The sequence below is a fragment of the Pleurodeles waltl genome, chromosome 5, assembly GCF_031143425.1.
Source record: "Pleurodeles waltl isolate 20211129_DDA chromosome 5, aPleWal1.hap1.20221129, whole genome shotgun sequence".
In the NCBI taxonomy this organism is placed as follows: Eukaryota; Metazoa; Chordata; class Amphibia; order Caudata; family Salamandridae; genus Pleurodeles; species Pleurodeles waltl.
The window spans coordinates 1,009,050,237-1,009,075,559 of record NC_090444.1 but is presented as its reverse complement, the minus strand read 5'-3'; positions in this window follow the sequence as shown (position 1 = coordinate 1,009,075,559).

Sequence of the window (25,323 nt, the reverse complement as noted above, 5' to 3'; positions counted from 1 at the left end):
TGCAATTGGAACTCCCTTTCTTCTCTCCTTTCATCTGCGGTCAGGCTTTGCACAGAGACACTGCCCCCTGGAAGGGGGCACAATTGCAGTGTTAACACCATCCACAGATAGTGAAAATTCCTCTGAGGGGCCATTTTCTGGCTCCTCTTCCTCATCATCCTCTAAATGGGCTTCTGCCCAGGCCCTCAGCGCCACTTGAAAGTCCTCCTTTCTGGAGGCCCCTTGGGTGGGTACCCTCAATGCCCTGCAGAATCCTCTTAGTTGTTTGACCGTATATGTATCCAAATGGACTAGGTCAAAGTCCCCTGTCTGAGACCCAGTCAGAGACATGTTGAGTGAGGATTTTAGTTTTTGAAAATTGTCAGGAAAAAAAAAACGGTTTTGCAAAAAGAGATAAATACCAAGTTGACCTTCAACTGTGGGTAGGTCGTGAAATACTTAGCTACTGTATGTCACTGCACAAAGTCCTATCCTCACCGCTGATCACCAATGTTAGAAATGGGGTTTTTGGTTGGCAGTCAGGTTACCCCCTGTCCAAGCAAAAACCCTCACTCTAGTCAGGGTAAGTCACACACAATCCAAGATTATCCTGTGCCCACCCTCTGGTAGCTTGGCACGAGCAGTCAGGCTTAACTTAGAAGGCAATGTGTAAAGTATTTGTGCAATAAAGCATACAATACCACCATATAGCACCACAAAAATACACCACACAGTGTTTAGAAAAATGTATAATATTTATCAGGATAATTGTAGGTCAAAAAGAATAAAGATGCAATTGGAAATTGTAGAGATATCACTGAAAAGTGATATAAAGGGGGTGATTCTAAGTCTGGCGGGCGGCAGAGGCCGCCCGCCAGACTTCCCCCCTCCAGAATACCGCACCGCGGTCGGAAGACCGCTGCGGCTATTCTGTGTTTTACACTGGGCTGGCGGGCGACCGCCAAAAGGCCGCCCGCCAGCCCAGTGTAAAACTACCTTCCCACGAGGACGCCGGCTCAGAATTGAGCCGGCGGAGTGGGAAGGTGCGACGGGTGCAGTTGCACCCGTCGCGAATTTCAGTGTCTGCAAAGCAGACACTGAAATTCTTTTTGGGGCCCTCTTACGGGGGCCCCTGCAGTGCCCATGCCATTGGCATGGGCACTGCAGGGGCCCCCAGGGGCCCCGCGACACCCCATACCGCCATCCTGTTCCTGGCGGGAGAACCGCCAGGAACAGGATGGCGGTATGGGGTGTCAGAATCCTCGATGGCGGCGCAGCTTGCTGCGCCGCCATGGAGGATTCATTTGGGCAGCGGAAAACCGGCGGGAGACCGCCGGTTTTCCACTTCTGACCGCGGCCGAACCGCCGCGGTCAGAATGCCCAGCGGGGCACCGCCAGCCTGTTGGCGGTGCCCCCGTCATTTTAGCCCTGGCGGTCTTGGACCGCCAGGGTTAGAATGACCCCCAAAGTGTCTTAAGTCTTTAGAATATAAACAAAGTCTCTTTCAAGCACAAGTACCTGGTTTGGAGTGGAAAAATCTCCTCAGAGGGCCACAAAGGAAGAGGTGCGTGGAAAAAGGGTGTGTGCGTCGATTTCTCCCCAGCACACACGGACTCGCGTCGTTATTTTCCATGCGGGGAAGTCGTGAGCTGTTTTCCGGCACGCGGACAGTCTCTTTCTGTGGATCGCGGGGATTACCAGATGTCCCGGGTCTGTGCGTGGATTTTCCTGCTTGTTCTCCGGCTGCGTGTCAGTCTGCGGGGCTGCGCGTCGAAATTACGATCTCACGGCAGGCGTCACGTCGATTTCTCCTCTAGAGGTCGGGCGGCGTTATCCTTGCGAAGCCGTGCGCCGGATTTTCAGTTGTTCCAAGAGCGTTGCGTCGATCAGCGTCGGGCTGCGGCGTTTTTCTCGCCGCGGAACAAGTTGTGCGTCGAAACTTTCGGCGCACGGAGCGTCCAAGTGAAAAAGGGAAGTCTTTTTGGTCCTGAGACTTCAGGGAACAGGAGGCAAGCTCTATCCAAGCCCTTGGAGAGCACTTTTACAGCCAGACAAGAGTTCAGCAAGGCAGCAGGGCAACAGTAAGGCAGCAGTCCTTTGTAGAAAGCAGACAGGTGAGTCCTTTGAGCAGCCAGGCAGTTCTTCTTGGCAGGATGTAGTTTCTGGTTCAGGTTTCTTCTCCAGCAAGTGTCTGATGAGGTAGGGCAGAGGCCCTGTTTTATACCCAAATGTGCCTTTGAAGTGGGGGAGACTTCAAAGAGTGGCTAAGAAGTGCACCAGGTCCCCTTTCAGTTCAATTCTGTCTGCCAGGGTCCCAGTAGGGGGTGTGGCAGTCCTTTGTGTGAGAGCAGGCCCTCCACCCTCCCAGCCCAGGAAGACCCATTCAAAATGAAGATGTATGCAAGTGTGTCTGAGTACCCTGTGTTTGGGGTGTGTCTGAGTGAATGCACAAGGAGCTGTCAACCAAACCCAGCCAGACGTGGATTGTAAGGCACAGAAAGATTTAAGTGCAAAGAAATGCTCACTTTCTAAAAGTGGCATTTCTAGAATAGTAATATTAAATCCGACTTCACCAGTCAGCAGGATTTTGTATTACCATTCTGGCCATACTAAATATGACCTTCCTGCTCCTTTCAGATCAGCAGCTGCCACTTCAACAGTGTATGAGGGCAGCCCCAATGTTAGCCTATGAAGGGAGCAGGCCTCACCGTAGTGTAAAAACGAATTTAGGAGTTTTACACTACCAGGACATATAGCTACATAGGTACATGTCCTGCCTTTTACCTACACAGCACCCTGCTCTAGGAGTTACCTAGGGCACACATTAGGGGTGACTTATATGTAGAAAAAGGGGAGTTCTAGGCTTGGCAAGTACTTTTAAATGCCAAGTCGGGGTGGCAGTGAAACTGCACACACAGGTCTTGCAATGGCAAGCCTGAGACAAGGTTAAGGGGGTTCCTTGAGTGGGTGGCACAACCAGTGCTGCAGATCCACTAGTAGCATTTAATCTACAGGCCCTAGGCACCTGTAGTGCACATTACTAGGGTCTTATAAGTAGATTAAATAGCTCAATCAGGTATGATCCAAAGTTACCATGTTTAAAGGGAGAGAGCATATGCACTTTAGCACTGGTTAGCAGTGGTAAAGTGCGCAGAGTGTAAAAACCAGCAAAAACAGTATCCAAAAAGTGCAGGGAGGCAGGCAAAAAGTTAGGGGTGACTACCCTAAGGCTGTCAGGTCTAACAACACCTCAATGCCGTATACGGAGACATCCGTGGTACTGAGGATTTCCACCACAGCTGTGTAGGTAATCCTACTACAACTGGCAGTTGTTCAAGCTTGAACCTTAAAAGGAAACCCCATTTTGGTGTGCCTTCTCTGAACTAATAGTGTTACTATCATGGCGAATCCCCAACATGTACAAATAGCTGTTAACATGAGACAACCTCTTACAGCACACTTACTAGCAAATGGCCTAACGGCCCAGAGAGGTCCAGTCACATTTGTGGTGGACACCCATGCAGCTTATAGAACAGAACTTTTTTACTCTTGGGTCACATTTCCAGCAGTTGATGGGAACACTAATACATTTCATCAATATACACCTGCGAACGCGCCTAGATAATACAGAGCGTATGCATATTTAGAGATACCTCTATCTTATCAAGAACATAATAATTGGCTTGATGGCGCCCTACCCCATACAATATTACCAGTAAGGTTAGGTCCACCAAGCAATGACGTCCTACCTGGTCTTTACTGGCCACCTATACACCACATACTGCGGTTGGAAATTTAGCAGTAGCTGCGGTTCGTCGTTTATACATTGAATTAATAGCAAAATATAGATGATTAGGACAATTCGTGATGCAAACATCAAATACAAACCCAGCACGTGGTGCTCCAGCACATCCACATCCAGTAACGGCAGGTATAAATCCTGTGACTGTACATTCGATTATGGGTAAAGTACCAGCCAAACGAGAGGAGACTCCGTTTTGGTTAGCACAGAAAATTAATACGCTGGAGGCAGTATTTCCCCATACGGGACCTCAGGATAAACATAGAATATTAACGATGTGCTTCACTTTTGGGATGGCCCTACAGTAGAAAACTGTAATACCTGGGGTATGGTATTTGCTGCACTCTACACAACTGCACATGGTACACCGACACATGCCAATTTACCGGAAGTGTTGAAACAAATTCAAGATGAATATGGGGCTGCCCCGGCCCTAGATTTGGGGATGCAATTGATGGGCAATTTTGCCACAGTGTCCTCAATCATTTTAAGTAACCTTAAAGGGGAAGCAGTCACATTTGCAGTGCGCATGTGGCTTCTTGACGTTCCGTAATAAGATCAAGAACGAGAGCTGCCTAAAATAATACCAGATACCTATTCAAGTATCGGTCGAGATAGCCTAGGGGCCAGACCACAAAAAACTAAATTTCAGGGTAAATCATATAAAGATAACACCAAACAAGCACCTGAGGGTAATAAGAAACGCTGGGAAAAAAAGCAACAAACGCCTAAAAAAGAAAGGGGAGAATCTCCGAGTACGGAGACCCCACAGAATAGGTATAATCTCAGAAATAGAGATAATATCAAAACGCCTGATAGATATCAATATACTGATACACGCCAATCTTGTTCCTTTCAGGACTCATCGGAAAAGAGAAATGAGAGAGGTGGGCGATCAGAGCGAAGAACAGAGAACGTGAAACCGAGACAGGAATCACAACGCTCTTCGGAGGTTTCTGTTAAAAAGGAAGAGAAACCCGCCCAACAAAAAACACAATTTAAAAAGAAAAGAAGTGGCAGCAGTCGCAGTCCGACATGCCACACAGGAAGAGGGTCCTCTTGAAGAACAAGAATTGGGCTCTAGCATTGCTAGACAGCGCGGCAGAGGTCACCATAGTTCGCCAGAATCTTCTAGAGCATCTGGAGGTGAAAGCAACTGATGACTTTATGCAAGTAGAAACAGCGGACATGCGTGTCTCCAAGCCTGATAGGGTGTACAAAGTAATGCTACAATTAGAAGGAGACATTGAATGCACAATAGACACAATCTTTTGGGATTGCATAGTAAAAATGTATGATGTATTGTTGGCCGAACATGATTGGCCGCCTGACTTTGTCCGTACCTGCCCATATGGAGAAGATGTCATTAAGCCTTCCTTCTCGCCCCTTGTTCCAGAGGAACTAGCTGAATCCTATTCCATTGAATGGGCTCTAGCACAAGCACCTGCATTATAAAGAAATCACGTAGGATGGGATAAGGATTACCCCTACCATGTAATTCCCATTAAAAGTGAACCTCAGCCACAACCGCAGTATCCTATAAAACATGAAGCAAAAGCACCAGTGAGAGAAATACTCACGCAGTCAGAGTACCAGGGTGTAAATGAACCCTGTGTCTCGCCAATGAATAACTCTTTATTCCCCGTAGCCAAACCAGACCATTCATACAGAATAGTCTTAGACTACAGACATCTAAATAGTCATACACGCACCTATGCTATACAAAACTCACATAGCACTGCACTCATGAGCAACATAGTGCGTAAAAAATACAAAACAACACAAGACATTTCCAATGGGTTTTTCTAACAGAATGTAGCGTCTGAAAGCAGAGACTTAACAAGCTTTAGCGCACTAGGCTCTCAGAAAAATTCTGTCGTTTACCTCAGGGGTATAAGAACAGCCCAGGACTGTTCGCGGCTCATGTCACTGCCATTTTACACAAGATCGACCCTGAAGCATTGTCCTATGTAGATGATATATATCTCACGGATGATGAATTACTACAACATTTAAGACAGGTAGCCCGCATTGTTGTAGGGTTTGCTGAATTTGGCTACAAATTTAATTAAAAAAAACAAAAATAGCCTTCCTCAGCGTCCTGTTTCTAGGATATGAGCTGTCAAGTGAAGGGAAGAGCCTAGCGCCACAATTCTTAGAAAAGAGCGCACAGTTAAAACCACCGAATACAAATAAAAAACTCCAATCATTATTGGGTTTCTTAAATTTTGGCAGAACCTACATTCCAGATTATGCTACGTGCATAAAAACTTTATATGACCTAATACGTCCCGATTTTTCAAGTAAATTCTGGACAACTGAACATACACAAATTCTTAGAGAACTGCAGACAGACATGCTTGCAGCACAACATTTACACACAAGGGACAACAAAACACATTTGGTCATCAGGGTAATAGCTGGGGCCATCGGTTTCACCTATGTGACATTTAATGAAGATGAGACAGTCCTGATTGCATACAAATCACGTTTGTATTCAGCAGCTGAACAACGCTTTGCTCCCACAGAAAAAATTCTCACTGCTGTACAGATGGCTGTCATTAAAGAAAGACCTCTTGCCCAAGGCAAACGCATTATTGTTGTTTCTCCAATCCCAGCCCTAGAGACTGTTACAAAAGCTAGCGTTCCGAACGCAAAAGCACTACATCCACGTTGGATACAATGGGCTACGTCTTTGACAGCCACTGATGTAGACTACATTTTCGACCCAAAGTTACAAACTCAGGAATTTCTACAATATGAAGTAGAATACCCAGTTCCAGCAAATACCTTGCCTATTGATCAGTATCATAGAGTCATGTACACCAATGGCTCTGCACAACCTGCAATTGGAACTAAACATCAATATTCTGCTGCTTGCGCAGTCGTAAATGGCTATATGGAAGGGGATACATTTTGTCCTCTACATATCTTTACACAGACCCTAGGGGATTGTACAGCACAATTGGCTGAGCTAAAAGCTCTGCTGATGGCACTGGAACACACGGATCCGGCACAGCCTACGCTGATTGTTTGTGATTCATATTACTGTGTCCAGTCCTTTAATGAATACCTGCATTATTGGCGCCAGAATGGGGTCAGTGACTCCAAAGCCAACACCATTAAACACAGACTACTGTCAGGGAAAATAGGGGACCTGAAAGAGACGCTACCGAATGTCCATGTTGTACACACACTTGTACACCAGCGCGTTGGAATACATGTTGCTGGAAATACACTGGCTGATGAAGCCGCAAAGTCAGCAGTGGCAGTAGCCGCTGTAGCTGAAGTGATTCTCTCGTGTTCCAAACCAGACGCAGACATTTGGGCTGCCGTGAAAGCTACGGCTGATGGTACGCCCCATCCTAAAGGATTTCCTAACAAATATTATCATATGGGAAGTATGCTCAACGCTGAAGTTAAGATACCAGGCTTAGGCGTACGAGACATCCCTAACAAAGATGTACGACCACAATTGATTAAAGCAGCGCATGAGGGGGTAGCATCTGCACATGCTGGTGTGGCGGCTACAGTCTCAATCTTACAGGCCCATTATTCGTGGCCAGGTCTCTATAAAGAAACTAAGCAGTATGTCCTTTGTTGTGACATCTATCAACAAATCAAAGTTTCCACTGCCAAGCGCCGGCCGCAGACACCCCTCTTAATTTCAAACAAACCATTACAATGTGTGTACTTGGACCACTGCGGTGCCTTAACACCTGATAGTGCATACAAACATATACTAGTCGCTGTTGATTCATGCTCCAGATTTGTATGGGTATGGCCACAACGCATGGCTGACGCTCGGACTGTTAATAAAGAATTGCGAGTCTTTATCGGTGCATATGCAGTTGCGGCCTTAATTCGGACCAGGGCCCTGCTTCTGCCTCAAGGGCATTCAGGGACACCATGGCTTCGTTGGGGATCCAACTCCAGCACTCGTCTCCATTTCATCCCAAGGGAAATAGTGTTGTGGAGCGATTAAACCACGATTTAAAGCAATCCTTAACAGCCAGTCTTAGGTACGGTTCGTAGTTGGCTTCATCACCTGTATGGACTCCAGAGAGCACTAAATACCCTGCCTGGAAGGTCCGTGGGGGGTCGTACTTCATATGAGTGCCTGTTCCGAACTCGAATGTATGTTCTGGATCTTGATGGTCCTGGCGCAGAGGCAGCAGAAACACCTTTTGACATAAATGAACTTGCAACAGTTCCGTGATGATAATTCTTCCAAAAGTGCCGCCTCCACAGGAATTAAGGATGTGCTAGTAACATCTACCGGCTGGATTCCCAGAGTTGGGGATCTTGTACGTAAAAAAGTCACAGTGAAAATGGAATTTGGCCCTTCTTATCGAGCACCATTACCTGTACTAGGGATACACGGTACCAGAACTGTTATTCTACCACCGTTGGCAGGTGCCAAAGAAAATCGTTTTCTCTCTATTGTCAAATTACACCATGTGGCCGATCCTGCACAGCGGACCTAGAGGAACATCCAGTAGTTCCCGAATCCCTCTCACTACTGGCGAAGAAGTTCCACTACAAGTTGTTTATACCAACACTGATACCTCTCCGAGCTTGGGGCGGGTGGAAGATGATCTTGCATTAGTTTCACTAACGTCAACTAACTTAGAAACATTCAACCAAGTCAATTCGACTACAACCCAAACGGATGGTGCTGTCTATAGTGTGCCACCACAGTAAGCACCAACTCCACCATTTACAACGGCTACGCCATTTGCACGAACTGCCTCTGGTTATTTTGACGACTTCAACGATGATTTCTCAGACTCATTTGCCTCTTCGACAGATGATTTGGCAAGTACACATAAGCTAACAAACTGGCTTAAAGAAAAATATTTCATTTTTCCATGGAACTATATATGGCTTTTTCTGACTGTCCTAGCCTTTCTATTTTGGATTGGTTTTGTCATTACCTTTTTCTTATTAATACATGGTCATTTTCTTCCTGAAAGATCAACAGTTGCACAGGTGGATGAGGTTTTGAAACCACATTTTTTGCCACACAAAGTCCAAAGAGATTTATCCTTTGTGAACATTTCCGCAGTGCCAATTCCTGATGGGATTGTTTGGGACAAAGTATTCTTTGATATATATGGTCCCACGGAAATTATTCAATTACTGTATGTGTTCAAACTATCAATGAATGATATAGTGATACCAGGCATTGTATCTGATGATTGGAATGTGAAAACAGTTGATTCTATGATGACAGAATTGCAATATTATACTGTCTTTGAAAACGAAGATGTTTACCAATTCAAAGAAAATTATGGTGATATGTTCTGCTATAATTATTATGGGAACCACTTCATACATAGAGCGAACAGTCCCAAAATGGTATTTAATTATACGCAATGGGAACATTGTCCAACTCCACCGCAAGGGAGTTCTAAAACATATTCTGAAAAGTTTGCGTATTTTTCTGGGCACAACCAAAAGAATGCTGAGTCATATTACTTTAAGGTACCACCCACTAAGGATATACACATGTTTTTGACTAATACGAAATTTATATATTCGGAATCCTTTGTTTCCTGGCTATCGATAGAAGACTATGAGTATTGGTCCAAATCAATTGATCTGAAAAGTGTCTGGGGAACAAAAAATTGGCAAATTAAGGGAAAAGAAACATTGTTTAGAGCATATCTTATTCCTGTTCAAATGATCTTCTTAAACGAAACAGTGCAACAAACGAGTTGTTTAGGCTTACAAATGGCAAAAATACACGAATGCAGCTAAAGATGAGCTTGATGAGTGGGTCCACAATGGTACGTTTAATGCTTCACTGACAAGTCCAGGCGGGTGGTTATTGTGGCCAATAGATACCAATGGGTGTCATCAACGTTTTATTAACTCCTTGGGGTTTTAGGACGAATAGGCCAGACCCTAGCTATATATCTCTAGAACATGCAGATATCATTACAACATATAGGCGGTCATTACAACATTGGCGGTAAAAGCCGCTTACCACCGTGCAGAAGACTGCCAACACACCGCCGCCGCGGCACAGCTATCATGACCCACAGCACGGAATCCGCCAAAATTCAGACACACACACAAGTCCGCCACACCAAAGGCCAGTGATAAACTGGCGAAAACAAATCTTCCACTGTCATGACAAAAGAAATAGGCCCACACTATCACGACCCATGAATCCACGCAGCGGTCTTTCAACCTGCGGTATTCCATTGGCGGTACACACCGCCGCGCTCAAAATACACACACATAGACAAAATACTACCACATTGGACAATTCGAAATACACACACCTGATACACATACACACACCACTCCCACACACCCAATACAATATAAAACACACACCCACATCACCCACAAACCCCTACGACCACAATTACAGAGAGAAGGCCAGAGAGAGACAACACCATCAACAATACTAGCATACACAGGCACACAACACCATCACCCACTTAACTTCTACGCACCTCACACTACACACCACTACATATCAGCACACTTATCACCCCACACATCACCTACACCACCCCATGGCACGGCAAAGACACCCCAGGTTCTCGGGGGAGGAGCTCGGGGTCATGGTGGAGGAAATCATCCGGGTAGAGCCACAGCAATTTGGAGCACAGGTGCAGCACACCTCCATAGCTAGCAAGTTGGAGCTATGGCTAAGAATAGTGGACAGGGTCAACGCAGTGGGACAGCACCCAAGAAATCAGGAGGACATCAGGAAGAGGTGGAACGACCTACGGGGGAAGGTGAGTTCTGTGGTCTCAAGACACCACCTGGCGGTTCAGCGGACTGGCAGCGGACCCCCATCTCCTCCCCCACAACTAACAACATGGGAGGAGCAGGTCTTGGCGATTCTGCATCCTGAGGGCCTCGCAGGAGTAGGTGGAGGAATGGACTCTGGTAAGTCAAATCTTAACTATCATATCCCCCACCCTACCTGCATGCCAGCACATACCCCCACCCTCACCCTCACCCCCATCACTCTAACTCCTCACAAATGTCCCAACATCACAAACCACACATCCTAACACCAAGCCCTGCATGCAACAACAAAGCATTGACACCCATCACTAAAGCATGCCCACTGCACATACCCATACACCCCCCTAAACCATCATCACACAAGGTCCCACACAGGAATGCAAGCACTGGGGTACACGGCCACCCACCTATTGCACACCATGGCACACACAGATGTAACAAACATCCTTTTATACCCCTACCTAACGTCACCGGACAGGAGGGTCCACACATGTCCACACCACCAACAGAAGAGGCCCACAGTGATGACAGCACCTCTGTCCAACTGGATCTAGATGACCAGCCCGGCCCATCGGGGACCTCTGGAGAGTCGGTTCCCCTCACCCACTCACAGGCCACCACAGACCTTCCCTCCTCTGGAAACACCAGCACAGCACACACCCAGCGGGCCCATACCTCCGTCCCAAGGACAAGTCAATCAGCAGTGTGTCCACCACTACAGGGAACCCAGACTAACCCACCACTCCAACAACAACAGGGACCTGGGGGCAGTGGTAGTGGGCACACGGTCCAGGGGACAGAGGCCCAGGAGCACAGGGGAACTGGGAGGGCTGCTGTGCGACAAGGGGTGGACAGGCCCAGGGAACCCACTCTTCACGAGGCCCTCTCCAACATCATGGGAGCCTACCACCACTCCCAGGAGACGATGGCAACAGTACTGGCCAAGTTTCAGGAGACCTAACGCCTGCAGGAGGAACAGTATTCGGACTTCAGGGAGGAACTACAAGCCATCAATTCCACCCTGAGCACCATCGTAGGGGTGCTGAAGGAAGTACTCAACACCAGGAGGGACACTGTGGCACTACAAGGGGCCCCTGACACTAGCATGGATGATGAACTCCCCACCACCTCTGCCGGCGCTAGTGGACAGGAGGCACCTCCACAGGATCACCACACCAGCACCCCACCCCCTGCAGAGGGAGAACCACCTTGCAAACGGTCCCTGAGATCCAGGACAAAGACAGAGAATGACGCCAAGACCCCTGCCAAGAAATGAGACCACCCTGAATGTCATCCTACTGTCCCACTTTGTCACCCTGTCCATCCTTAAACTGCCCCAGCTCCACTTCCTATGCCCATTAGGGCAATTTACCTGTGAGACTAATAGACTGGACTCTGCCATGGACATTCCTCCACCATCACCCCTCACCATTTTGCTACCCCCTCCAATATTGAGTACTTAAATAAACACCCTTAAAGCACAAAACAATCTGGAGTCAGTCTGTGATTTCGGAATAGTGTATTAGCAATTACTGTGGCAAAAAGCTCTTTCATTTGTAATGTCAACATACCTATGTCACACAGCTGTAGTCCATGAGGAATCAAAGCAGATGTCACACATTGGGACCCACATCTGTGAAATCGTAAGTGAAAGTGACAACTAAGTGACCATACACTGGGTGAAAACGACAGACAGGAGAGAGGTAGTAGTGTTTAAGTACATGTAGTAGGCAGGTTTGTATTCTTACCTGTGTTTCACTGGAAATATTGCTGGATCACTGAGTCCCTGTTGTCCATGTCTTCTTCTGCTTCCTCGTCTTCACTGTCCACAGGCTCCACAGCTGCAACAACACCGCCATCTGGACCATCCTCCTGCAGAAAAGGCACCTGTCGTCGCAAAGCCAAGTTGTGAAGCATACAGCAGGCCACGATGATCTGGCACACCTTCTTTGGTGAGTAGAATAGGCATCTACCTGTCATACCCAGGCACCTGAACTTGGCCTTCAGGAGGCCGAAGGTCCGCTCGATTATCTGCCTTGTTCGCCCATGGGCCTCATTGTAGCGTTCCTCTGCCCTTGTCCTGGGATTCCTCACTGGGGTCAGTAGCCATGACAGGTTGGGGTAACCAGAGTCACCTGCAAATGGCGAGGGACAACTGTTAGACACACACTAACCTGTAGGGATATCCCCAGGCCCAGACAACCATTCCCACTGTCTTGCTTCCAGGTGCTCACCTAATAGCCACACACGGTGCCTCTGGAATTGACCCATCACATAAGGGATGCTGCTATTCCGCAGGATGTAGGCGTCATGCACTGAGCCAGGGAACTTGGCATTCACATGGGAGATGTACTGGTCTCTCAAACATACCATCTGTACATTCATCGAATGATAACTCTTCAGGTTTCTGTACACCTGTTCACTCCTGTGGGGTGGGTCCAAAGCCACATGTGTCACATCAATGGCACCTATGATGTTGGGGATATGTCCCAGGGCATAGAAATCACCTTTCACTGTAGGCAAATCCTCCACCTGAGGGAAAACGATGTAGCTCCGCATGTGTTTCAGCAGGGCAGACAACACTCTGGACAACACGTTGGAAAACATAGGCTGGGACATCCCTGATGCTATGGCCACTGTTGTTTGAAATGACCAACTTGCAAGGAAATGGAGCAGTGATAGCACCTGCACTTGAGGGGGGATTCCTGTGGGATGGCAGATAGCTGACATCAGGTCTGGCTCCAACTGGGTACACAGTTCCTGGATTGTGGCACAGTCAAGCCTTTATGTGATGATCACATGTCTTTCCTCCATTGTCGACAGGTCCACCAACGGTCGGTACACCAGAGGATGCTGCCATCTCCTCACATGTCCTAGTGGACGGTGCCTATGAAGGATAACAGCGAGCACAGAGTCAAACAATTCAGAGGTACGTACCCACAGCTTACACAGAACACCAATCATAATCTAAAAAGTGGCCTGTATGTGTGTTGAGTCTAGGCCTAGGTATGTGTGACGTAGTTAAAAATGAAGCCATGTGGGCCCCTGAAATGGCGGGTGCCTGACCTCTAAAGTGGGACAATGGGATGTGAGCTAACTGCGCTGGCGTTGTACACCATCACGGTAGGCGGCCGAAGACCGCAACACAATGCTGCATTGGTTAACATTGGACCCTATGGGTCCCAGGAGCCAATGACGATGTATGCTGGCGGTGACGGTACACACCGCCGTGGATGTGGCCGCTATTTTCTATCTGTTCAATCACTCGATACCTGATCTTCGACAGGAGAGGACCTACACTGCAAGCGCTGCTGTGACCTCGGTCTGGAAGAGACAAGGGCTCGAGTGTCTGGGGGAAGGGCCCCTGCCTTCACATCGGAGGAGTTGGAGAAACTCGTGGATGGGGTCCTCCCCCGTACACGCTACTCTACGGTCCTCCAGACAAACAGGCAAGTATACTGGGAGCATGCTGTATGGGCTATGCCTGTGTGGAGAGATGTGGATGTAAGAAGGAAGGGGGGAGAGTGCGGCGTTCATAAAACGACAGTGAGTGCATGTGCCACATGCCAAGGGTAGGGATGGGGGCCAATGACTGTGACGGTGCAGTTGGTAATAAGTTTCTCTTCCCCCTGTACAAATCATGTAGGTCAGCGCCCACCAGAAAAAATATATTTGTCGCGCCATCGCCAAGGACGTCCGGACCCTGGGGATCTACCACAGACGGAGCACCCACTGCCGGAAAAGATAGGAGGACATTTGCCGCTGGAGCGAGAAGACGGCGGAGGCTCATCTGGGGATGGCCTCCCAACGTGGGAGGGGTGCCCGTCGCACCATGACCCCCCTGATGTTCAGGATCCTGGCGGTGGCGTACCCGGAGTTGGATGGACGCTTGAGGGCATCACAGCAGCCACAAGGGGGTGAGTACACTCTCATCCTGCTGATTTTGCACGCAGTGGAGGGGTCTGGGTGGGGGAGGCGGGCTGTGGGTTTCCCTAGGCTGGGAGAATTCCGTAGGCAAGGTCCGTCCGTAAGGCAGGCCATGTGGCACCCCACTGCACCTCTGTAGAGTGGCAAGTACACCTAGTCATGCCCCTGTGTCATCCATGTGTGCAGATGTCGTCCATAGCCTAGTAGGCCATTTCCCAGGAATTGAACAGTAAAGCCCAAGAGCCCAGCGTAGTGCAGGGGGCTTGTGTGTCTGTCATGTCCGCCAACAGGTAATGCATGCACTCAACATGTCTTTCTTCTGTCGCCCCCCCTTTTTGTGGTCTCCCTGTTCTTGTGTGCATTAGCATCATCAGGCGGAGGAGGAGTGGCACCGGAGGACGAGGGGGCTGCATCCCACATGGCCATGGACGGCCACACTACGGAATCGGACGTCACCAGTGGGACGGAGGGCGAGGGGAGCTCCACCGCGGGGACAGGAGGTGAGACCAGTGACACGGACTCGTCCTGTGATGGGAGCTCCCTTGTGGTGGCGGCAACATCTGTGCCCCCCCCACATCTACAGGTACGGCTGCCACCCCCCCTTCCAGCACCGCCATCCCAGCAGCCCCTCAGCCTTTGCCCCGTGCCCGCTCACCCGGGAGGGTGGGCATCACCTTCGCCCCAGGCACCTCAGCCCCTGCCCCAGTCACCCCTGCTGCCCTCAGTGAGGAGGCCATTGACTTCCTCAGGTCCCTCACTGTTGGGCAATCTACCATTTTGAATGCCATCCAGGGTGTAGAAAGGCAGTTGCAACAAACCAATGCATTCCTGGAGGGCATTCATTCTGGTCAGGCGGCCCTTCAGCGAGCTTTTCAGACTCTGGCCTCAGCACTGATGGCAGCCATTGTCCCTGTGTCTAGCCTCCCCCCTCCAACTTCCTCCACCCAGACCCAATCCCCTGTACCCCACCTCTAAAACAGCATGCACACACGTCAACACACAAGGGAAGCTCAGGCAAACATAAGCACCACACATCCCACAGGCACTCACGCAAACATCAGACACATGCAGACACACCAACATCCACTGCCTCCACTGTGTCCCCCTCCTCCTCGTCTCCCTCCTCCCTCCCATTCTCACCTACACTCACACCTGCATGCACTACCTCTACAGCCACTACTACCATCACCAGCACACCCACCACCACACCCCGCTCACGTGATGTCACCACCCCCACTACCATTCACACGTCCCCTGTGTCCTCTCCTAGTGTGTCTGTGACGCCACCTCCCAAGATACACAAACGCAGGCACACACCCACCCAACAGCCATCCACCTCACGACAGCCTCCAGCGCATGCACCTTCACCCAAAGTCAGCAAACGAACACCTCCTACAACCACAACCTCTTCCTCCACTACCAAACCCCCTCCAGCTACCCGTCCCAGTGTCTCCAAAAAACATTTCCTGTCCAACCTTGACCTCTTTCCCACACCTCCCCCACCTCGTCCGTCTCCTAGGTCCTGAACTAGCACCTCAGCCACAACATCTCCGGGACCAGTGGTGCCTGTAGTCACCGGAATCTGGAGTGCACCGGCCACCAGGGAAGCCAGTGTGGCACAGAGCCACAGCACAGACAGTCCCCCACCTGTCAAGCATCAGAAGTTGGCCAGTGCCCGGCGGGAGAGGGGGAAGACTCCAGCCACCAAAGCTGCTCCCAGGGGTCCCGGTGGGAGTGTGGAGTCAGCTGCGACACCTTCCAAGGTGGGGAAGGGTCACAAGAAACCAGGAAAGTCTGGGAAGAGCAGCACGGCGGAGGACACCACCATCATCCCCGCTGCCCAGGAGGCCACAGCCGTCATCCCCGGAGGCCACAGCCGTCATCTCCGCTAACCAGGAGGCCACAGCCATCATCCCCGCTGACCAGGAGGCCACAGCCATCATCCCCGCTGACCAGGAGGCCACAGCCATCATCCCCGCTGGGACAGAGAGGACCGCCAGCACAAGCCCCGCTGGCCTAGAGAGGACCGCCAGCACAAGCTCCGCTGGGCTAGAGAGGACCGCCAGCACGAGCCCCGCTGGGACAGTGAGGAACGCCAGCACAAGCCCCGCTGGGCTAGAGAGGACTGCCAGCACAAGCCCCACTGGGACAGAGAGGACCGCCAGCAGAGGACCGCCAGCACAAGCCCCGCTGGGCTAGAGAGGACCACCAGCACAAGCCCTGCTGGGCTAGAGAGGACCACCAGCACAAGCCCCGTTGGGACAGAGAGGACCACCAGCACAAGCCCCGCTGGGCCATGAAGGACTGCCAGCACAAGCCCTGCTGGGCCATGAAGGACCACCAGCAGCTGAGTCACTGCAAAGGAGCCCGCGGCTCCAAGCACCGCTGAACAGGGCACCGCCGTCTCAAGCACCGCTGAACAGGACACCGCTGTCTCAAGCACCGCTGAACAGGGCACCGCTGCCTCAAGCACCGCTGAACAGGGCACCGCCGTCTCAAGCACCGCTGAACAGGGCACCGCTGTCTCAAGCAACGTTGGCCCATTAGCCCTAAGGGCACTGACGCTACTGAGTCCGTCATGGGCAGAACGAAGCACTCTGGCCACCATGCCCCCTCCAGAACCAGTGGAGAGATACATCCACTAACTCTGTCCTTAGCAGGATGAAGCACTCTGGGCACAGAGCCCTCTCCAGAACCAGTGGAGAGATCCATCCACTACCTCGGGCACAATGCCCCCTCCAGAACCAGTGGAGAGACACATCGACTAACTCTGTCCTTAGCAGGATGAAGCACTCTGGGCACAGAGCCCCCTCCAGAACCAGTGGAGAGATACATCCACTACCTCTGTCCTTAGCAGGATGAAGCACTCTGGGCACAAGGCCCCCTCCAGAACCAGTGGAGAATGACATCCACATCCATATACCTCTGCCCTTAGCAGGATGAAGCACTCTGGGCACAAGGCCCACTCCAGAACCAGTGGAGAATGACATCCACTACCTCTGTCCTTAGCAGGATGAAGCACTCTGGGCACAAGGCTCCCTCCAGAACCAGTGGAGAATGACATCCACTACCTATGTCCTTAGCAGGATGAAGCACTCTGGGCACAAGGCTCCCTCCAGAACCAGTGGAAAATGACATCCACTACCTCTGTCCTTAGCAGGATGAAGCACTCTGGGCACAATGCCCCCTCCAGAACCAGTGGAGACTGTTATCCACTTGAGAGACTGTGGCTTTACACTCCGCAGGATTGAACAGTGGGCAACCCACCCACTCTATCCACTTGAGAGACTGTGGCTTTGCACTCCCCAGGACTGAACAGTGGGCAACCCACCCACTGTAGAGACTTGAGAGACTGTGGCTTTGCACTCCCCAGGATTGAACAGTGGGCAACCCACCCACTGTAGAGACTTGAGAGACTGTAGCTTTGCACTACCCAGGATTGAACAGTGGGCAACCCACCCACTGTAGAGACTTGAGAGACTGTGGCTTTGCACTCCCCAGGATTAAACAGTGGGAAACCCACCCACTCTATCCACTTGAGAGACTGTGGCTTTGCACTCCCCAGGATTGAACAGTGGGCAACCCACTCACTGTAGAGACTTGAGAGACTGTGGCTTTGCACTCCCCAGGATTGAACAGTGGGCATGTGGCCCTCTCGTGGATTTGGTGTTGTGCACTCAACCGGCTGAGGTGCCCCCCCATCCCTCCCCCTGAGGTGCCTGTTTTCTTGCTCTCTGATGCCCCTGCAATGCTCTCTCCGTCATGGTCGGGGATCTTGTTTGGCCCTCGCCCATACCGTGTGGGCCCAGTGTTCCACAGACTTAATTGGAGCACTACCTGGACTACTATGCTTGGTGTATATTTTGTTATTGGTGTATATATATATTTTTGCATACTTGCTTTTAATATATTACAAAGGTTACACTCATTTCCTTTTGTCTTTGCATTCTTCCGGGGGGGTTGGGGTGTGTGTCTATCATGTATTAATATGTATTAGTGTGTGTGTTGTAGTGGGTGAGGGTGGGGGTGTTGCGTGTGTGTGTCCCTGTTTTTTCCCTCCCCTGTGTCGTAGGTGCAGTACTCACTGTGGTCTTCGCCACCGGCGTTCGTGCTCCTGGTAGAGGAGCAGGAAGACTATTGCAGGGAGAATTTGGAGTTCCAGCTCCATGGTGTCCTAGTTCCTCGCGGGGTGTGTAGAGGTGAGCGTTTTCCCTTGGGAATCCTGTTTCCGCCGTGTTTTTATCTGCGGTGAATCCGCCCCGGAAAAGGTGGCGGATTGTGATACTGTGGGCGGTACTTTGTCCTCCGCCTGTCTGTTGGCGGTGACTGCCGCGCTGTTTGTCTGTTCCGCCGTGGCAGTCGTAGTGTTAAAGTGGCTGTTTTTGTTAGCAGTTTCCGCCATGGTTGTAATTGCAAATTTTTTCCCGCCGGCCTGTTGGCGGTCTTACCGCCACTTTAACACCAACCACCAGGGTTGTAATGACCCCCATAGTGTAGGAAAATGATGCCAACAGTGGCTAAAGTCGTCCTCATTGAACAAGGTTAAAGAACACCTCAATCTCCTTGTCTAACTCCACTGACTTCTTGTCAGGCCCCTGAACACCACGTAGGAAGCGTTTCTTATATGCAGTATACAATGAAATATGGAAACTTTCCCAACAAGATGCTGCTGCCCGGTTAAGGCAAATAGATCAGGAAAATCTAAATAAGGCATTAGCTGTTGTAGATAATGGGATTAATACCTTGTCCGACCGGATATATACAATTAACAACATTGGGGGTCATTACAACCCTGGCGGATGGCGGAGAACCGGCGGTAAGACCGCCAACAGGCTGGCGGTCTTACCTTGGTGTATTATGACCATGGCGGTTACCGGCATGGTCATCCGCCGGTTCTCCGTCCTGCCTGCCAGGGCGGAGACGGCCGCCGGGCTGGAGACCTGGGTCTCCAGCCTGGCGGCCATCAGTATACCGCCGGCGGTATTTGGACCCGGCTTACCGCCGTGGATTTCCAGCGGTTTCAACCGCCATGAAATCCATGGCGGTAAGCACTATCAGTGCCAGGGAATTCCTTCCCTGGCACTGATAGAGGTCTCCCCCAACCCCACCCCGACTCCCTCCCCTACACCCCCCACCACCCCTGCCACCCCCCAAAGGTGGCAGGGCCCCCTTCCCCACCCGGACCCCCAACATAAAATTACTTGCACACTCCCGACACGCATGCAGGCACCACCAACACACACACGCACACACCCCGACATACATGCCTACATCCACACACACAGTCAGACACGCACACCCACATTCAAACATACACGCACACATCCATACAGACATACCCACAGCCATACACGCACTCATTCCCATACACACAACACCCCCTCAAGCATACACGCACTCACACCCCCATGCACGCACACAACACACAACACCCCCCCACCCCCCTCCCCTAATGGACGATCGACTTACCTGGTCCGTCGATCCTCCGGGAGGGGACGGGAGCCATGGGGGCAGCTCCGCCGACACCACACCGCCAACAGAACACCATCACAGGACGTGATTCGCTGGGCGGTGTTCTGTTGGCGTGGCGGTGGAGGTGGAGCAACCTCCACTTCCCTGCCACCCGCAAGTATGGCTGTTGCCGGCTCTCCGTCAGAATAACGACGGACAGCAGCCAACAGTCATAATACGCCGAGCAGCAAACCGCCTGCACAGGCGGTCATCCGCACGGCGGTCCCTCAGCGGTTTTGTAAAAAGGCCGCCGAGGTCGTAATGACCCCCATTGTCTCTTCTGCTATAGACATTATACAATCTGATATGTCTTCTTTATACCATGGACAGAGTCAGATGAGGCCGATTATGCAGTTGGGTTGGACGCTTCAAACACTCAAGGCGGGTCGCGTTCCATGGCAGCACGTCAGTGCAAGGGAGATATTTTCTTCTTTTAATCTAATGTGACAACAACAACTAATGGCTAAGAAAGAATCGACTTATGTCATGCTTAACATTAAGAAATTAGAAAAGTTGCCTTTTACCGTGGCCGAAATACCATCAGCAGAGTGGTTAATACACAGGGTTAATAATCTGCCTATTTCAACACTACAATTCACCTCCTGTTTAAAACAGATTCCGGTAGGAAGATATAAAAAGCTGGGAGATAGTTAGAGGTGTGGGAGCTTCCCTTCTCGTACAAATGCTGCAATGGCATGAAAGAAGTCTTTCTTAGTGGCAGTGAATGCGAGACTTCAGTCAGTCATTCGATGATTTGTAAACAGCTGTCCTTGCATGGGGTGTGTAACGCCTCGGCTGCAAACTTGGCTTGTTATCTTAAGAGAGTTCCAGTCCCCTTGATTAGACCTACGTTCCAGGTGCTTTCGAACGGCAGCTACGTCCTTCTCAACAGTGAAGACTGTTGTGGAATGCAAGCCGGAATAGTTTATGTTGTTTCGGTCTCTAAGGTCATTACATGCTGCGGGAACGTACTGTTTCCCCCCACTAAATTTAACGAGATAGCTGATATCTGGCCTTACATTGCTACTTCAAATGTGAATTTTGACAAGTTAAGTAGACTCAATGATTTATTGTTTCAAAAGCATGTGGCCCTTACATCTGCACGCGAGACCTACGCACTTCAAGTGGCAAGGTCATCAGCAGAAATACAGTCCCTGTTAAATACAAACTTTCCGAGACACTTTGGTGAACTCGTGGGACGAATATTTAATGCGTCCAGCACGACTGGAATAGCACATCTTTTCAAAGCTGTTGGTTCTGGTTTTGTTCACACCTTTTCCTCCATATTCGGTCTGATACTTTCAGCTATCCACTAAATTTTCGGTAGTATTTTTGGGGGATTTCCGATAACTTTGGCTTTATTAGCTGGCATCCTGCTGTTGCTTATGCGCAATGGCTGTCCCGCCGCAACGAAGACAAATGACAGCGCTCCAATTAACGCAGCTGTATCATGAACATATGATGCAGCATTTTGGAGCCACACTCCTGGAGCATTTGGAGTGTTACTGGTCTTTGTCATTCAGACCGGTTTTGTATTGTGTGCAGCCCGTCTTCCGGTGCCTCTGGTGCTCTTTCGAACATGCACTGGAAGTTTGTCTTTCACAGCAGCGCCCACCAGCAATAGATGCTGATCTGTTGATGTTCTCGCTGAGGGTTCATTACCAGACATGCGCACTGAGGCTGCTTTTGCTAAGTGAAGCTAATTATGAGTTACCCTTCCTGAAGGAAGTTGCCACCTACTCATCAATGAGCACTCCACGGGATGCTGCCTTGGGTGACACTTGGACTATGGAACACATTTGGTCCTCAATCATTTTTGGCGCAGACTTTCCGGTTCTGTCACCTGCCGAAGTGGAATATCTCCTACTTTCCATGACTCATACTCAATTTGGAACTTTTCTAAATTGACATTATCAATGAATTTTGTTATAAACCACATGTCCATGTTTTAAATTGCCAAGTAGTATGCTTGTGTGTCCATTTAATTTGTCAAAATTGACTAGAGTTTTATATATATCTTAGGTTGAGAAATTTTAGTTTTGGCTTAAACCACTTTCAACCGACAAGGGGAGGGTGTTGTGTAGCCATTTTAGTTATAGCTCTATGCACGTTAGTTTAATACACTAGGCCGCTGTGCACTTTGACCTAGATATATTTTATTCAGCTTCGCATTGTTATTTTAACAATAACCAGTTTTACGGTCTTGTTTTAATTTCTTCTATCTAACTGTTTTGCTTAGCCCAGCACTGTGTTATCAAACAACACATATTTGATCACTTTGTGTTTCAGTCAAGGCTATGGTTTGGTACATTGCTGGTGAACGTGGTAGAAGTTTAGTCTCCAACATTCGTAGAAAATACACATCTTTACATAGGGACATTTTCTTAGAACATTAGCTGTGTTATTATAAAAACACTTCCTAGTCTCATTACACGTCAAGAGGGAGATTCCAGCCAGGGAACCACGACTGTATGCTGATTGCTGAATGCTTCACTACAGATGCTAACGCAAACTACAGGCCTTTGCTCAGGTATGAGGGTCGATGTCCTCCCGGGGGAACCTGAAAGGCAGGATTAGAGCTTAACATGCTGTGCTCAAATTATTCAGATAGAAAATAGTCCATCGATTCTAGTGGCAATATGATAGTGTTATTCTTATGCTTTACTCTCATCGTCACCATTTTAATATTGTCATGTTGTGTCATTCTGGTTATTGCAGCTCACACTTTGCTATCTAAAATGTAGTCGTTTTATTAAACCAGTCTTTAAAACTTATCCTGCTTTCATTGTCATTTATGTATGAGACTGAATTTTGAATGAGAGAACCGGATGCGACCTGAGTGACCACGACTTCCCTGAGAAGTATATGTCATGGGCTCGGCTGCCCAATCATCTCTACCTTTCGGGAGAGACGAGGCACTGCTAGTTAGCCGGAGCAAAACCCGGATTTAGAGCGACAGGTTTCGCCCACAGTGGGTCAGTCTTAGTCTCCCACACCTTGGACGATCTTGCTGATCAAAATCCAGTAGTCTCATTGGAATAATGAGAGCCTACACAACAAAGCATTTCCAGAGATTTTATATAATTAGAATGATGTTCACTGCTTCCGTTCAAACTATAAAAGATTTCAAGCTTTAGAGCAGCTTAGAGAGAACCCATTTCCCTGCACAACAAACTGCTCCCCACCTTAGGACAGCTGCCATAGCAAGCACAGAAGTGGAAGATAACCTTACTTCAAGCTGAAGAGCAGGTGGAGAAGCCAAAGAGTTCAAATTACAAATTTGATGCCATATGCACCCCTCTACTTTAACAGAGATGGACGAGTGCTGCTCATCCGCCACTTCACACGCTTAACTCAGTATAGGCAGTGTTTTAATCTTAAAAATTGTATAATAGTTGGCAAAGGCAAGTGCAAAGTGCCTTGCCTTTTCCAACTGTTATACAATCTGTGAATAGCAGAGGCCTGAGACAGCACCAAACTTTTGCAATGATTTATATGATCTTTCTTTAGGCAGTTACTTGAAAAGATTGTACCAAGATATGAGTAAAACTGCAATACTTCCAACGTAGCATTCCCCAGAAACCAATTAAATTTCTGCCTAATTCCACAACCCATTGTTCCAAAACTCATAACTTTACTTTTAGATATGTTTATTTTTAAAAAGTGCTCTTCTGCATTATTTCTCGAATGCACTAAGTCACCTCTAAAGGCCTATTGGGGTTAAATCCAGTAAAATAACATCATCAGCATAATGAAGGCAAGCAACATTTATTAGTGTCAAATTTAGGCAGATCCCCCTTTTCTCTGAGGCAAGTCCTGAGTCTAAAGCAAAAAAACAGGAGAAGCATGAGCAGGCGCCCTTACTTTAAATCATTATGTATCACCACTCTACATTACAAACCTAGGTTCCCACCCAACAGGACCCGAGTCCACGTACAAGAATGCAAGGCAATTACTAGCCTCAAAAGATGAGCAGGAACCCCTAGTGCAAACAATTTTGTCCACAGCGTCCCTCCGTCAACCCTGTCAAATGCTTTGGAGCAATCAATAAAATCACAGTGAATGAGCATGCCCCTAGCCAGAGTACTTTTCAATTACAGTTTGAAGGGCAGTAAGATTATCGAGAGTACCACAATTTTTTGCAAAAACCAGCCTGCTCACCAGGAATAAGATTATTACCAAATGCCATGCATCAAAATGTAATATTGTACTTTTGGCAAACAGTTTGCCAGATGCGTCCAGGAGGACAATCTGTCTATAACTGTCAGAAGAACCCTTCAGTCCATTTTTATAAAAGTTAAAGGTACTTCCCTTCCAAGATGAAGAGATATCACCAGGAAGGTATCAATGCTAGAATAGTGGACACAATAAGGCAGTCCATAAAGAAGCACCTTGTTAAGTGATATCGGAAGTTCATCTGGGTTCATAGAACCTTAAGTTCTTTCACCCTTAATAAATCCCTCAATCACTTTCCAAAATGGCAGACCTTATAATTCAACACTAGACAAAACTGGTCACTGCTACTCGGATTACAGGCATATAGGTGGTCATTACAACCCTGGCGGACGGTGTTAAAGCTGCGTAAATACCGCAAACAGGCCGGCGGACAAAAAAAGGGAATTATGACCCTGGCGGTAACCGCCAACAAAGACAGCCACTTTAACACACCGCCCGCCACGGCGGTACAGACAAGCAGCGCGGCGGTTACCGCCAACAGACAGGCGGGAGACAATGTACCGCCCACACTATTACAACCCGCCAATCCGCCACCTTTTCCGGGGCGGATTCACCGTGGATAAAAACACTACGGAAACAGCTTTTGCTATGGGAAAACGCTCACCTGAACACATTGCACGAGGAAGGAGGGCCGCACGGAGCCCGAATTACAAATCCTACCTGCCCTTGTCTTTCTGCTCCTCTACGACCAACAGCTATGTAGGTGCCAAAGACACCAGTGAGTACTGCACCTACGACAAGGGGGAGGGGGGAGGCAAACGTTAGGGGGACACCCAACAAACACCCCCTCCCCCACCCTTGCATATTAGAACATACACACCAATGCAGTCACAAAAATCACAGTAACAACCCAGAATCCCCCCGGAAGAATGAAAACACAAAGCAAATTTCGAGCAAACATTGTAATGTGGCAATATACATGTCATACAAAAATACACAGATATATATATCTCAAAATTACTCTTATTTACACATACAATCCGAGAAGTAGTGCACATATGTACACAACAATGTCCGTGCACCAACAGTCCAAAAATGCATGGGCGAGGCCCACAAACTATACCTGACCAAAATCGGAGAGAACACTGCCGGGG